The following is a 14614-nucleotide window of genomic DNA, read 5'->3' on the forward strand; positions in this document are numbered from 1 at the left end:
TTTCCTATTAACTGTTGCTTCTTGTATAAATCGATAGATTTGTGGGATTTTTTTTTTCTAATAAGTAAGTTCCACAAGAAGCTAGAGAATAAAACATGGTAAGAATGCCAAGATGATTTCTGCAGAATAAAGCTTTATGAGATGCTATTTCCGAATTACGTCTTCACCAAGTGGGAGAAATCATAATTGAGAGTCTGCCTAAGCCCTTTTCAATATAGTTGTCAATGAACACCTCCGCTGTGATTTCAGTTACAAAGATCTAGTTTTAAGCATGACACAGGGGCCTCGCTCTCATATGTAAAGGCTTCATGGGATGAGAATCCCGTGTCTAACTTGGGGAGTGACTGACTTCTAATCATTTCCAACTACATCTAAAATGCTTCCTTCTCTGCCCTGGCCTTAATATGCAGAGCTGTGACTCCTGTAGCGATCTGAAATCCGACATGGGCCATTACCTCAGTTTGCACAAGTAACTATATCTCCAGTTCGTTAGGGCTATCCATCAGCCAAAGCGAGCTCCTAACTACATTTATTTATTTATTTATTTATTTATTTATTTATTTATTATTGAGCTATATATTTTTCTTTGCTCTCCTCCCTTCCTATTCCCTCCCCTTCGACCCTCGCCCATGATCCCTATGCTTGCAATTTACTCAGGAGATCTTGCCTATTTCTACTCCCCATATAGATTAGATTTATGTATGTCTCTCTTAGCGTCCTCATTGTTGTCTAAATTCTCTGGGATTGTGAATTGTAGACTGGCTTTTCTTTGCTTTATGTCTAAAAGCCACTCATGAGTGAGTACCTGTGATAATTGTCTTTCTGTGTCTGGGTTGCCTCACTCATGGTGTTTTCTAGATTTAACCCATTTGTTTGAAAATTTCAAGATGTCATTATTTTTCCACTGTGTAATACTTCATTATGAAAATGTACCACAGCCGGGCGATGGTGACGCACGCCTTTAATCCCAGCACTCGGGAGGCAGAGGCAGGCGGATCTCTGTGAGTTCGAGACCAGCCTGGTCTACAGAGCTAGTTCCAGGACAGGCTCCAAAGCCACAGAGAAACCCTGTCTCGAAAAACCAAAAAAAAAAAAGTACCACATTTTTCTTAGCCATTCTTAAGTTGAGGGGCAATTAGGTTGTTTCCAGGTTCTGGCTATGGTAAATAATGCTAGTATGAACATACTTGAGCATATGTTCTTGTGGTATGATTGAGCATCCTTTGGGTATATATCCAAAAGTGGTATTGCAGGTCTTGAGGTAGGTTGTTTCCTAATTTTCTGAGAAATCACCATACTGATATCCAAACCAGTTGTACCACTTTGCATTCCCACCAGCAATGGAAGAGTGTTCCTTTTACCCCCACAACCTCTCCAGCATAAGATATCGTCAGTGTTTTTGATCTTGGCCAGTCTTATGGATGTAAAATTGAATCTCAGAGTTGTTTTAATTTGCATTTCTCTGATGACTAAAGATGTTGAGCATTTCCTTAAGTGTCTTTCCGCCACTTTAGTTATTGAGAGATCTCTGTTTAGGTCTGTATCCCATTTTTTATTGGATTATTTGTTCCTTTGGTGACCAATTTCTTGAGTTCTTTGTATAGTTTGGAGATCAGCCCTCTGTCCAATGTAGGGTTGGTAAAGATCTTTTCCCATTCTGTAGGCTGTCGTTTTGTCCTGTTGACCTATTGTGCATTATTGGTCCTATTTTTCTCTCAGGTCCGTGAGACCTCATTGATTTTATCTGACGACCACGTATTTGATGCTGTATTGTGTCAGTCAGTCTCTGATCCTACACTTGCATCCTCTCCATTTTTTTTGACTTTGATCTAGAAACTTCCCATATGCACTTGCTGTGATTCCTCTTCCTTTGTTGCCAATAAGCTTCTGATGGTGCTTTGTGCTAACGCTCATGATCAAATTGTAAATAAATCTACTAACATGGATTAAAAGCTTGAGCGGTTTGATATTAACATCAACTGGTTCAAAGCCAGGAGGTATGCAGTCACTGTCTGCACCTCTGACTCCCAATCCATGCTGAGGCTCATTAGAGACTTCTTGAAGATGAAACGTGATAGAGACTTTGGAACATGTCTATATAGTCTTTCGATGATTCCTTCTTTAGGCAGTTCAACAGTTTTAAAAATTAATTCATTTAAATAATCAATTATTTAAGATCTTGTCTACAGCATCTCACAAGATGCATTTCCCCTGTACAGTAGGTTACATGAGATGTATTTATTTATTTATTCTGGCTAATTTTGTCCTGAATCTCGAGCTTGTGTATTGCTATAAAATACTGTTTAATTTGGGATTCCACAGTCCCTTCTCTCTACCACTTAGGTGGCCCTTTACTCACTAAAGACTACAGTACTTTTATCTCTTAACCCAATCCTTCAACCTCATCTTTTATCTCACCATAGACCTCCAAGTGTAGCGCATCAGGCTGGCTCATTTTCTCCCCGCCAGACAATGCTACTGCCTTAGAAAGGCTGCCCTGTCCCCTTTATCTGCAATCATCTCCCCCGATTTCCACCCAGAGACATCCCACCTGTCTGGTAATGTTCAGTTAATCACCCACAGCTGGAAAGGGGCTTCTCTCGCTCTGAACCGGAACACTTGGTTTCCGACATGCTTTCATCACATACCCAGCCCCACCATTGTTCGCTGCAGAAAAATGAGCAATGCGGAGACTCGGAATCCAGGAGGAAGAAGGAATGACTCATTATTTCATCCCATTTCACCATTAATATACGATCACATTACGCTCTGGATTCTTTTCTCCTTGTTTTGGCTTCATCACCTCTCCTCATGGTTCAAGGAAGAAAAGTAGGAAAGGCTGTCCTTATTACATTGTGTGACCAATACTATTGGAGGGTTTTATACCCATCGATTAATTTGATGTTCAAAATATCTATATGCTTATCTTATTTTTATTGCCATCTGGTGGGAATGAAATTCAAAGCTTGAAAATGTTAGGCCAGTTTCCCAGGCCACAAAAATATTACACATGGGTGTAGGCATAGGGAGAAAGCTGATGGCAGCAAAATACTGCCTAGGTATATGGAGGTTCAGGTATATATAACAGCAACATTATTCCTTATGTAAATGTAAAGCCAGTAAATACTCATGGAAGACAATGGTAAAAGATTATGTTAAGACTAGGAGTTAAACTGTTAAAATGACTCTAGAAATCATCATAATGAGTTACTATGAAAAGTATCCTTAAGAATATGCAACTGGTACTTCTGCAGAGCTCTGTCCAAATAAGCCCCCCCCCCAAAAAAAATGAAGGGACAATTTTATTTTGGCTGATAGTTTCTGAGGATCCAGTCTATTGTGACTTTATTTCTAGGTAAGCCAGTGAGGAGGAACATCACCATGGCAGGAGAATGGGGAGAATCAGTGTCTCTTCCTCATGATAGACAGGAAAGAATAGGAGTAGGAAAAGCCCAGGAACACATTATGATCTACTTCCTTCAGCTGTGTCACCTCCTAAAGGCCTTTAAACTCTTCCAAATGCTGTCACTAGCCGGGGACCTAAGCTACTAGACATGGACCTCTTGGGGATATTTTGTAGAATGGATTGTAGCTACGGTTCACATCTAAGCCAGTGCCTTCCCTAAACTAGGCAGAGCTCAAATGTTAGCTTCAGTAACTCGCTTTCCCAGTAAATCTATAGAAGAAGGAGTTTTGTTATCATCCCTGAACAGGTGTTCAAAATAAAACACGGATAGTGTGTATAATGTATCCAAAAATTACGAATCCACTTCGGGTTCCACAGCTTTGCGAGAGATCTCCATACCTTCTGCTATCCAGGACTCTCATGTATTTTTAATTTTATCTCTTCCTTTCTGTGTTTGGACCTTTCTTTAATGTAACCTCAGTGTGCACATACCTTGCTGTGAATGAGGTATTTAATTGTAATCAGCAGCTCAAAACTGTGGGTTGATTCTTCAGCCAGTTGTCCTCCCAGGAAAAAAAGGACACTAACTTTAATTAACTTTAACTAGGACTGTTGTAGCTCCACGCGAGAAAAGATACAAAAGGGCCCATTAACTCTGCACATCATTTCCGTGTGTTTTGCTCTGTATGCCCTCCAGATAGTACTTTCCCCCCGCTGTTCTTTGATTTTTTTTTTTGCCTTTTTTACCATTTTTAAAATGTATTAAGAAAGGGTGTTACTCTAAAATTAGTCATGATCCGCAATAGCCTCTCAGTTCATCTAAACACATTATTTCTTGGAAAACTAGAGAACCAGGGGATTATTATATTTAAGGACTGAAAACCCTTTTTATTTAAGAGCCTCTTCATCCAATTCAAGAGTAAACTATTTAGTTCTGAGTTTTATCTGTGTGGTGTGTGTGGTGGTGGTGGTGGTGTGTGTGTGTGTGTGTGTGTGTGTGTGTGTGCATGTGGTGTGTGTGTGTGTGTGTGTGTGCATGTGGTGTGTGTGTGTGTGTGTGTGTGTGTATTTTAAACATATTTCTAGTTAGGCATGGTGGAGCATGAACTGGGGAGCCTGGGGAGGCTAAGACAGGAGGGCTGTAAGCCTGTTTCTGGCTACCCTGAGATAGTTAACCAGTCGTAGGCCACCCTGAGATAGAGAGCAAGATGATGTGTTAACTTTCAAACATTCAATATGTTCATGTAAGTACCTGCCCATGTCTCCACACCCAAACACTTTCTGGAAAGTAGTATCCAAACATAACTTTCTACCTCTTTTCATGATTGCAGACTGCAAAGGAACGCTCCAGGGATAGCCGAAGTGAGATATTCAGCAGCTTCCTCCACTGTTCTTTTTGTATTCCATGCCAGGCACAACGAGGCCTTTCCTCTTGAAAGTTTTATCATGTCCAAGGCTATTAACATTATGCAGATAGGCTGAGGCATGAATAAATTCTGAGCCTTCCTGATGATGTCATTACATTGGTCAATAAAATACATAGAGGCAAGGCTTCCCATCTACCAAGCTCCACTAACTAAATCAGGATACACGAGCAATTAACTCTTTAATTAAGATGAATGGGTGACATTAGCCCTCCTTAAACTCTGCTCGTCAGCATTTACAAATAGAAAAAGACGGATGCTTCCTTCCCAAGAAATGTAGGTTTTATTTTTCATTCATCAAAGCAATCTCATTCTTTCTACACTGTACACAGAGTCATTAAAGTAGCGTGGTGGTCACGGATATTTTTAGAAGGTTCATTTCATCAATCAATCTCTCCCTGGTTAAGGGTCTAGATGGGAATGTACTAGTCTTTCATGAATCTCAAGTTTGTTGTTATTGCAGAACACAATAGGCTTGGCCTCTCCATCCACGGTACACAGCAAGGAGGATCCATCTCATTGTCTCTGAGCAAAAAGATGGACACAGCACAGCATAAAAGAACTGTGTGCACTTCTTCCTCAGACAGCCGCTCATTAGTGTCTGCTACTCTGCTTGGAGCACAGGACTGCCAGTCAACAGATCGCTGCTCAACCTCTCAATCTCACATCAGGAAGTGCTAGGAACTTAGGGAGGATGTTTCTGGGCTTTGTGTCTAACATCTGCTTAGTGGAGGGTCATGGATTGGCTTTCAATAATATGTAACACAGTGAGATATGAAAACAAACACATGGATCATTCTTCAAAATTTTTAGATAAACTTTGAAAGGCATACAGAGAGATCCATACTCATAGCTTGGAATTTTTAATTATCATGTTTTAAAAACTGGGCAAAACTAGTTTTAACATTTAACCACATATTGAATAGGCAGTTATATAATCTATTTTTGACACTATACATTTCATCTTTGTTCTTATATTACACATGAGGTCTTAGAGTACACTTCAATGCAAAGTAGCCAGCAAATAAAGTGATCAAAAACTACAAGGGGCAAGTTGTTCCTTTATTGAACAGTACAGTTCTGTTTAAAACACCCCGGACATGGTGGTGAATATCTCTAATCCTGGCACTTGGGAGGTAGAGGCAGGCAGTTTTTTGTAAGTTCGAAGCAACGTGGTCTATACAGCAAGTTACAGGCCATAATTCCATAATACTTGTCCATTTTAGATAAATTTTTTTTTGGTTTTTTTTTCGAGACAGGGTTTCTCTGTAGCTTTGGTGCCTATCCTGGAACTAGCTCTTGTAGACCAGGCTGGCCTCAAACTCCCAGAGATCCGCCTGCCTCTGCCTCCCGAGTGCTGGGATTAAAGGCGTGCGCCACCACCGCCTGGCTCATTTTAGATAATTTTTAAGTTAAAATTCTCATTATATGTGTAATAACACTTAGTAATCATATAATATGCAAATGGGAAACTCTGATTGTGGAGGGTTATTTAAAACAAGGCCTTGCTATGTAGCTCATACTGGTCTGAAATTTGTGATTTCTGATGTCAGCCCCTTCAGTGTTGAAGGCATAGGAACACACTATCACATTTAGCTGATACTTAATGGTGATTCAACTTTACTATATTATTATATGTTGTGGCAAGGCACTGTGTGGTGTTCTGATTTTTATACAATGGAGTATAGTTTCAATTTAAAATTACCTGAAAGTCAACATCTCTGAATCTGTCTCCATGAAAATTCCCCTGTATGTAAGCAACATGGAATTTAGAGATACCATTGTTGTCCACATCCCTGAGTGCATGCTATCGAGTTACAGGACCCAGAGAAGGAGGTGGAATTCAGAAATAATCACTCAGCTAATATTTGTTGAAGAAATTATTTAAATTAATCAAGTCTTTTAATAAGACACTTGCTCAGGAAATATCTACTCTTTGTACATCCTTTTCAGATTGAAGGAAACATTGAAAGACTGAAATGATCTTTCTATGTAGTGGGCTCTTTTACAAATGAGAGAAGGGTCAAAGACAGTTCCTCACCTTCTAGGATGGCAGAAGTTAGTAAGGGAGACTGGTCCTCAGCAGGGTGATCCCTCGTGCACATTAACAGTAGCTGGGAGGAAGGACTCATATTGCAGAGGTTTGTAGGACAGATAGGAAAATGGAACCTTCGGGATGGACATGGAAACGAAGGATAATTCCAGACAGCAAGACAGGCTTGCACCAAGACAAACAGTGAAATTATCCTTTTAAAAACCTTTCCCAAGTAAAGGGGCAATGAAACGGTCAGTTCAAGGAAAGGTGGGGCTGGCTGGCTCCAGATGTGGTAGGAGTTTTTAAACAAGTCACCATTGTGCTCCTTATGATCCACCATGCTGCTCAATGTGGGGGTGGAAATAGCAGGTGGTTGCTCCCATGACTCTACGTAGTTGTAAAAAATATCGACCAATGATTCTCAGTTGTGAGCGATTTCCTTCCAGGAGGCATTTGAGGTTCCTCTTTAATTGTCATGACTGAGTTCGGTCCCTGCCATCTGGACAGCTGACACCAGGGATTCTGTTGACACATTAGCCCCCCTAGGGCAGTCTGGTCCACCATCATTGAAAATTTATTTGAAAGAAAGCACAAATAGTAGCAAATAAGCTGAGGTTTTCCTAGATAGGCCTGGTGTGCATCTTAGGAGTGCCTGGCTTGTTCTGTTATAATGTATAGAGAGCATCTAATACTTTAAATTAAAGCATAATCAAGTGTGGCAATTCGTGAATTAGCTGCTCTGACACACCAAAATGGAAGATGGAAATACACAGTCTATGTTGTTTCATATTCTCTACCAATAATCATGTTTTTCCTTGTGCATAGAACCAATTCTATTTGAAGTCATTCATATGCCACTTAGCATTTTCTCTGAGAAATTGCTTCTTAGGAAAAAATTCAAAGTGAAGTTATAATATTGTTGAAAACTGAATGCAGAAGAGGTTGGGATTTGTTTTCTCCTGGGGATGGGTATCCTCTAGCTCTGTCTGTTCGTACCTGCTTGGGAAAAATACCCTAACGTTATAAGTAGTGTTACAAAATTAAATGCCCAAGGCAAGGCTGATGTCCACTCAGGTCTGTGGCAGCTGACGTCTGACTCCCAAAGCTACCTTAAATATATCAGGCTGTTCCTGGTCCCTCAGTCCCGCAACAAGAGGGTAAAGTCACCACATAGAAGGGAGCCACGCACCTTGCCCACAGTTTGTGAAATAAGTGTCTGGTTGGCTGGTATCCAAGCCATACTTGCAGAAACTATTTAGGCCAGGAAGCAAATAATGAGCCATCCCAGTTATGAGATGCTCTGGGGATTATGACATTGAACCTCATTGAAGAGTAAAGCCTCTGGAGTTGTGGCAGCAGGGTGCAGGATAGCACATGTCCCTGTAAGTCAGAGCAGTCCGACTCAGCCTCCAGCAGATGGTCTCGGCGTGGGGACACCGTCTGAGTTGCCAGGTTTTTCAAGAGAAGCCGTGAAATCTAATGATTTCTAAACATTGCCAATTAATTCAAAATGTAAACCACTACTCAGTCACCATCGCAGTCCATATTATTGCTCCCGGGGTTGACCAGTGAGCCCGCAGTTTGCTAATTTTGTCTTAGGGTGAAAAGAGAAATGCGTTCTCCTCCCAGTTTCAAGATGGAATCGTTTCTCAGATTGGCTGCTTTCTCTCTCCTGGCCCCACAAAGGAGTTTTATGAAACACCTTTCCAGGTGATTTCAATCTGAAGCGGATGGTTGAGACGACAGTGGTCCTGATGGGGGAAAAAAATCCAAACAATTGACATTCTTGATTGGGCATATTAAGCCATAAAGTGTCTGTGTGACTGCAGACAGGGACCCTCCACATAGGCACAGGTGGAGTTTTCAGAGAAACATTCCCCATGGATGACATAAATATGAGCTTCATGTTATGCTCAGGTGACTATGAAATTTGGGGACTAGATTCATGATTTTACCTAAGAAAAAGCATTAAGTTAAAACAGACACGACATCCTTTCTCTGAAAGATGTTGCTAATGAAAATGCTTCATGAAACTGAACCCAGAAAGGGAGACAGAAAGATATCACTCAAGTCAAAGTAACTGAAATAACTCTACAATTCCTTTTATTACGTAATTGGACTTTAATTTATCTGCTTTTCTCTCACAGAACTACATCTCTGACCATGATACCCCCTGTCTGTTCACAAATCACTGACATTTTAAGTGCCTCCCTTTTCATTTCATCCTTTATTGTTCTATCATTCAACTGATATTTTAGGCATCAGGAGACATTTGGACCACATAAGGAAGTCGTTGTCCCACTCCATCACCTGGGCCTGTGGCTCGGTGGTCGAGCATGTGCCTGGCATAAGTGATGCCCTGTGTTCAATCCCTAATAGTGTCAATACAGTAAATAAGTGGAAAGTACAAAGAATAGCATTAGAAAAAAATGAAAATCTCTAGTTATCAATGCTAAAATTAATGTGATTGGAGAACAATTTTCCACAAAAAAATTGATAGAAATTAACCAAAAATAAAAGAGTATTGTTTTTGTCATATACTATAAATAAACTGCCTGGGAGGCAGGCGACATGTGGGACAGCCAGTAATGGGCGACGCATTCTTCTTGGCCAGTTAGGAAAATCAAGTAACTTTCCAAAAGAGCATACCAGACACCAGTAAGGCCAGGTCACAGAAACAGGGCTTTCAAGGGCAGGAACTCTGGGAAAGTACTTCAGAAGAAATAACCTTAACTTTTTTCCTGACCACAGCACGGGAAGCTCAGTCCCAGAAAGGCAATGCTTTAGGAACTTCTCACAGTTGACTGTTCTGTGAATTACGTTTCCCTCTGCTATGGCTAGCGTTGGCATTTTGTTACCATTTCATATGATAACAGGGGAAATTGGGAGAATCAAGAGAAGTGTTGTGTGTGTGTGTGTGTGTGTGTGTGTGTGTGTGTGTGTGTGAGTGTGAGAGAGAGAGAGACAGAGACAGAGAGTGAGTTTAAATTCACATGAGCACATGTTACTTCTGGTAACTCTGACATGTGTTCAAAGGAAATACCCAGGAACTATGATAGTGTCCCTTTATCTGTGGGTTTGCTTTACATTATTTCAGTTACCCACGATCAACTGGTAGCCAAAAATATTCAATGGAAAATTGCGAAAATAAAAAAAAATTAGCTTTAAACTCTACAGCATTCTCTATAGTATCATAAAATCTTGTCCAGCCTTCCTTCACCTCCACTGCGATGAGAATCAATAGTGTCTACACTGTGTCTACATTACATATGCTGCTGGCACGTGAACACTCAGTAGCCACCTCAGTTAGCAATTGGACAGCTATGCTGTAACAGTTCTTGTGTTCAAGTGTTATATAGACTTACAATTATTCAATTTCATTAGTATTTACTGTAACATTTTACTATACGTAATTTATAAGTCAAATTTAACCATAAATATGCATGTAGATAAGAAAAACAGCACCAACAAGGAAATTGGGTTAATACTTTCTAATTTCCCAGCACCAAAAGAGATCTCCAAATATCCGAATGGAATGACCTTATCCTAAAAAAAGACCTTAACAGTCATTGTAGTGTAGCTGGTCATGGACTGGTCCTGATGTCCACCAGCACAGCCTGTCAGTGTGACAGAGAGTATGGGACAAGCCTGTGTATCCCACTTCTTGGATTGGAACCCTGGTTCCCACACACATTAGACAGACGACTTCCACTTACGTGCAGGAATCTTTCCATGCAAGATTCTTGTCAAGAAAATGGGGATAATAATAGTCCTTACACCAATTTAAAAACAAGCATGAAATTTTTATAGTACTAAGCTTTGAAGTTATTTGGGAAACTGTAATGAAATCATCCATATAACAAAGTGAGATCAAATTTAGCCCATAGTAAATGCTCAGGAAATATTGACTCTGACTATTATTTCCTCACTCTGAGAGCTTTGGGGTACGTATCTTTCACACATTCTTTCTTTGTCCTAGGCATAGTTTGTCACTCTCATCTACACTGACATATTAAATTTTATAATGAATATTTCCCTTTTAAAGAAGCTATAGGCATTTTAGCTACAGTTCATCTTCTTAATGGGCTTCTAATGAAGAAAATATTAGCTGTACTCACTTGAAAATTATTCTATGTGATTAAACCCAGCGTTCTTGAAAGCTCCTCATCCTTTTCCTCATCATAAACACCTTGGCCACTCTTCTAATGTGATGCATGCAGGGTGAGTCCTTTGTTTATTGATTGGCCAAATATATGCAGGGGGAATGTATGCTACTTCATCCTTGGCTCTTCTGAGGGAGAGTGTTACCATGGTAACAAAGGCATCCTTTGACTCCTATTTCTACACAGAGTTATAGAAATGCTTCTTTTTAAAAGAACAACAATATTTAATGTCGAATCTAAAGTAATTTTTCTCATTGTTTAGGGGATTAGAATTGATTTTCTCTTGACAAAGTTTGTTTGGCTGCCCAAATGCACTGTTTATAGTAATGTGTTCCACCAAATTTCTTTAAAAGCCAGTTAAACACATTTTGTCTTAACTTCTGATCTAATTTCATCATCTGGAAGTGCTTCTTGCTGCACTGTGCCTCTTTTCATTTTTGAAATCCTCCACATTCCGTCTTTGCTGTGTCAGTACATGGTAGAGGGGAACAGACTGGGACATCCTACCGCTTCTGTCTGGGTGGGAGGAAGAACACATGCTCGGAGCTTTGCAAGAGTGTGTGTGTGGCTTGTTCTAAATCTGAGATTTCTTGCCAGCAGCTAGTGGCTGCTTTATGGATCCAGGGGTTGAAAGCCCATTCTTTCCCAAAAGACACCTGTTTTATTTTTTTCCAGATTAAAATTAAATTTTACTTAAAAACAACTTTTGTTATTCTCGTTGTAAAAACAATGCTGATCATTTCAGATGATTCAGAAAAAGTAGATCAATGGAAAGAAAGATAGCCATAGACTTGTTTTTTAGTAACCTTCATTGTTATTTGATAGAAGGTACATTTGAACAATTTTGTACTGATATATACATTTTATTTCACAAGGTAATTTTGTTGATTTATTGTTATATAACTTGTTTTATGCAGATATCCATGTGCCAAACCTGCTGTGTGTTGAAAAATCCTTTCTAATGCATGAGGTTTGATAGATAAGAGATTGTAGGATGGCATGTGTTACTTTAACTTGTATTCATTTTGGGGGGCATTGGGGGTATTAGACTTTTGCCTGATCAAAGCTGAATGATAATGAACTTTTTGGTTTGTTAATCATTTTATATGCACATCACGAGACAGAATAAAGTGGAATTCGTGTTTCTTACTGCAATGGAAGGGATTTGAAGAGATGGCTGAGAGGTTTCCTCTGTACCCTTCACTTGGCTTTATGGAAGAGCATCTGGGCTCCCCACCTCTGCATCAAGGAGTAAGAACACTGAACTTGACCGTAGCCCATCCTCTGGGATCCTGAACCTTCACATGCTCAAATCTAGCTTCTGCTCCCTAGAATCTTCAGAGTTTTCTATCTTTTCTCTTTCCCAGGCATATTTCCCAGAAATCTGTGCTTGTTGTGCTTTATATCACCTATTTACACCCTATCTCTGACTCCCTGATGCATCTACCTGAGAATATATGTTTAAGGGACTGAATAGGAAACCATTTGGGATTTCACACAGGACAGGTCCCAGGTCTGAATTCCAAGTCTCAGACTTTATTGTGAGCTAATACTTCTGAGATTCCATTTCCTCATTTTGAAAATGGTAAAATTGAAACACATTTCTAGTTTCTTCCCTTCGAAATTTGGTGTCTTAATATATGAAAAACTCAAACCAAAGGGATTGGCATGTATTAATTTAATGGCAATGTTGGTGCACACTGGGAGGTGAAAGCAGAGAACAGAGATACTCAACCTCCCCAGGTATAGGGGGTGTGGAGCAGCTCTCTTACCTCCTCTTCTTTGAGAACAGACTAAGCACAAGGCTGGAAGTTTAAAACTTCATGTCCAAGTGCCAATTTCTCCTTGACACACTGCTAAGCCCAGAGTCAACCGCTCCCTCCCCCATCTCTCTCAGTTTTCCTCTCCGTAATGTTAACATAATAACTCTTGCCCATTTTACTTAGGTTAGAATGATTAACCAGTTTTTGTGTAGCCCATTAAATCCTTTGGGTATGAAAGGCAGGGATGTGGGAAAGCCTTCTTACTATTAACTGCTTTCTTAATTTCTAAACGGGTATGCCAGGCTTTGGTGGATAGAGTACTATAGAGAAGACCCCCATCCTACATCATTGTCAATGATCTTGTTTCATTAGCACTGCCTCTGTGAATATCATTATTTCTCTCACTATAGTATTTACTCTTCAACAGACTTCAACCAGTTTATTGAAGATACCTTTGTGCCCAGAGCCACCTGTACCCAGGAAAAAATGTTCATTCCTTCTAGAAATAGGTACTGAATAGTTGGCATAGTTGGCATGTATTCTGTTGGACACTGGAGGGTGAATCCAAGATGTGTAATGAGCAGTGTGGTACTTACCTTCTGCATGGTTCCTGAGCTTCTTGATGCCCGCAATCCAATTATAGTATGCTAGCCACATAGAAATGTATGGTCAGTAAAATATTCCACAGGAGGTGGCATCCATCTGAGAAGCAATCTATAGTCATGGAGATATATGGGATAAGGAGTGGAAAAGAAAGAATTGTAGGGAGAAGAGAAATTACTATTAAACCCAACATTGAATTCTCATTGAGCAAGAACAAAGGAAACTTCAGAATGATAGGATGCAAGTTACAGAGGGGAAGCATCTTCAACCCAATCTAGTGATGTTTGTTCAGGATCATCCTTATGATCTAAATACTAATGTTCTTGATTTGTAGCTGTATCTAGCCTGGTCTCTGGATCCTTCCTAGTCTGGACATTCGTAGTAACTTCTCCCTCACTGCATGAACAAATGTGTGTCGGGTTCCTTGCTATTTTATATTCCCTCTTGGTTTCACTTGTAGTTGTCACCTAGGGTTCAAAAGAATTGTCAGTCAAATGGTGTTGCTTTAAATATGGAGCGCAAATTCTAAAAGAAAACATTAACTATGCTGTGAGGTGAAATGGCAGGACAACAAAACATCAAACAGAGAGGCACACACCTGCCAGAGGTGATGCTGAACGTCTCTGTTGCCTGGGTACCACTAGAAAGAATGTGTGTGTGCGTGCGTCTTAGGTTCCCTCTGCCCAATGTTCATTGTACTTGAATTTCACAAACACACCATTGAAAATAGTGCTTGTAAGTGCACCTCAAAACTTGAATGGAGTAATAAAACTTTATGCAGTGAGGATTATATTAGAGGAACTAGACCCCTCGCCTAAAGAGAAAAGAAAATAGAAGAACATAGAATAAAACTTTAATCAACATCAGAGTTAATCACCTCATTTGGTAACTGACAGTTCAATGAAGTTTGTGCTTTAAAGGCACGGGCAGAGCAGGCTGCCTACTTTCATTTGTCATCTTCTATAAGTTGAGCTATAGTCTGAGAGGGTAGAAAACCTTTCTTGGTGGATTTTTACCTCTTTAATCTCAAATGAAAACTGGCACTCCATCTGGATAATGTCCAAATGTGACACATTTGGGGAGCCATTGACTACCCAGCCTTACGAATCAAGAACAATGATTAAACCATCAAGATTTCTGAAAGGCCTTGAGGGAACCACGTGGGTTTTTGCATTAGTGATTACTGTTCTGTTTGTCATACGGGGTCCTTGGAGCTCTGG

This window comes from Alexandromys fortis, unplaced genomic scaffold, assembly GCF_014885135.2.
Source record: "Alexandromys fortis isolate MF-2015 unplaced genomic scaffold, M_Fortis_MF-2015_v1.1 scaffold_11, whole genome shotgun sequence".
Lineage (NCBI taxonomy): Eukaryota > Metazoa > Chordata > Mammalia > Rodentia > Cricetidae > Alexandromys > Alexandromys fortis.